The sequence below is a fragment of the Montipora foliosa genome, chromosome 8 (assembly GCF_036669935.1).
Source record: "Montipora foliosa isolate CH-2021 chromosome 8, ASM3666993v2, whole genome shotgun sequence".
Classification (NCBI taxonomy): Eukaryota; Metazoa; Cnidaria; class Anthozoa; order Scleractinia; family Acroporidae; genus Montipora; species Montipora foliosa.
Window position 1 is genome coordinate 26,807,374 of NC_090876.1, and position 2,889 is coordinate 26,810,262.

Below are 2,889 nucleotides of genomic sequence, written 5' to 3' on the forward strand. Positions count from 1 at the left end.
GGCATGTATATTGACAAAGCTATTTCAGATTCTAGACGGCGATGCTGGTTTATATAAGACAGAGGGGATTCAGTGACTTTTAGCTTACAATCTAGGGCTTCCTTTTCGAAATTGAGCAAAACAAAAGACATTTTTAGCGGTATTCCTCTGGGCTCAGGATGTGAAAAACACGAAGAACAATCGTAATTTGGAGCGATTTTTCGCATTTTGAAGTCTGCAGATATTTGAAACAGCGGTAGAAAGCGTAAAAATGCTAGGCTGCTAAGCTGACATAAACGTGGCAGCCTTTTTGTGCCAAGAAAGCTATGGAAAATGGTTGTTCTTCCCGTTTTTCACATCCTGCGGGACATTCGTGCGACCAGATGAAGGCTACAAGCATTCGTGAAAAAGCGTCCTTTTCGGTGCCGATGGGCGGCATTCTGTTTTATCGTGGAACGTTTTATTTAACGTATTTAAAAAGATCGTAATTTGAAGAAAATTTTGAGGGGTCGGCACCTATGGAAGCATCAAAGACACGCACAGCTCAAAGCTTGGAAGTCAAGGTAAGTGAAGGTATTTTGATCAAATTAGAAGGCAAGTACCAGCGTAAATCCTTGTTATTTTGGCGCTATTTGGCGGCTCAAACAATGAACGAAATGGTAAAAAAACCTTGAAGTTCGCTTCGTAGTGCAGTTGCATATTATTTATCAGGGAAAGGTCGGTACATCGAATTTAATTTATTTGAACTGCCAAAAATTGATATTTTATTTTAGATCCCATACATTTCTTTACAACATCGGGCAGCCATTTTTTCTGTTCCATTTGATTGACATGCGGTATTCGTGACACAACATGACTCGAATTTCTGGTAATGGTTTTGGTGTCCTTTAGGGACCAGATGTGTTTACTCTACTCGGTTGCATTCCTTTTGTTCTCAATCCTAAATGAAGCCTTGTGGATTCAGAATCTTGTTTTGAATTGGTTCGCGGTAAGTCCGATGTATGTTTCCTTTCCCACGGCGCTTTCAACTTTTGCTTGGTAGACCACGATTTGGGTTAAGCAATCACCACTTAACGGACAAGAGTGTTTGTCTCTGTAATTGCATGATTTTTCATGTGATTGAGAATTATTCCCGAGGTAGGAATTGCTGTGGGCGCTGATTTTCCTTTTCAAATTTGGCATGCACGAATAGCTCACTTTCAAAGTGTTTCTGTTAAAGATTTTTCTTCGCGGGTGCCCTGGTGAAAAGGATTCTTTTACGATACGTAAAAATTTCTTTCCCACGTTAGTAGCAACGTTCTTACTGAAGGGTGGCTTATACCACGTTATATTTCGGCGTCTGCTTCTCTCCTCATTGCGCGTCTGGTCTTTAGATGTTGCATCAAATTTCAGTTGGTGTTTGTAACCGCTTTTTTCTAACGCTTGCTGATGTAAAGGTGCCGCTTTGTCGAAGGATTCCTTGTTCGATGAGATTTCGCTAAGCCTTTTGTTGATCGCCAGGGGAATGCTCTTTAGGATAGAATGTGGATGATTACTTTCACGGTGCACATAGAGCGGCTCGTAAGATCCTTTGGAAGTCAGCACCCACAACAAGTCCTCCCTCGTGAATAATTCTCAATCACATGAAAAATCATGCAATTGCAGACACAAACACTCTTGTCCGTTAAGTGGTGATTGCTTAACCCAAAACGTGGTCTACCAAGCCACAGTTGAAAGCGCCATGGGAAAGGAAACATACATCGGACTTACCGCGAACCAAATCAAAACAAGATTCCGAAACCACACGGCTTCATTTAGGATTGAGAACAAAAGGAATGCAACCGAGTTGAGTAAACACATCTGGTCCCTAAAGGACACCAAAACGGAATTTGCTGTAACTTGGAAAGTGACGGCTCGCGCCAGGCCTTATTCAAATGTAACAAAGAGATGTTATCTTTGCATAACAGAAAAATTCATATGTAAACCGGGAGCGGGCACCCTGAACAAAAGGAACGAGCTGGCAAGTGCGTGCCGGCACGCAACTAAATATTTGATAAAGTGTAATGTGAAGTGCTAGAATTCTATCCCATATGAACCACGTGAGCGTTAGGCCTACTGATGGAAATGGGCCCACACAAGGACAGAGAAAAACTCTGATCAGGGTGGGAATTGAACCCACGACCTTCGGGTTAGATCTCCGTCGCTCTGCCGACTGAGCTACAAGGTCAGACGGGAGCAGGCCGCGGGAACTGAAGATGTTAAAGTCATGGCAATGGACATTGGCCGTGTAGCACTTATATTTTAAACAGAGTTAACTGAATTGAGTGTAATGTGAAGTGCTAGAATTCTATCCCATATGAACCATGTGAGCGTTAGCCCTACTGATGGAAATGGGCCCACACATGGGTCCGCCTGTGAATCGCATGTTGATCCAGCGTTATCACATAGAAAAACTGGCCCTTAGGGCGTCCCACGGAAATGCCACACATTAAGTGATCAATCAGCCATGTTGCCAGCAGGGTTGTCCTGATAGTGTAGTGGTCATCACACCCGACTAGTGATCAGAGGGACGTGGGTTCAAATTCCGCTCAGGGCAATTACAGTTTTCCCCAGAAGTTGTCCAGTGTTGAGTCTCTCTCTCTCTCTATCTCTCTCTCTCTCTATAGATATAGATATAGATATAGATATAGATATAGATATAGATATATAAAACACAAATGAAGACAAGACACGTTTATAGAGAACACCTATATTTCGACCGACTTGTCTTCTTCAGGGTGAATGAAGAAAAACCATTATACAAAATTTCTACTACGCCACTGAAATACGAAAGTGTGCGCTACGACTTCAACCGTAAATAACCGTAACAATTCAAACATAACTACTTCGTATTTCGCCGTCTTAACATCCGCACGTGCCAAAGGACAACAT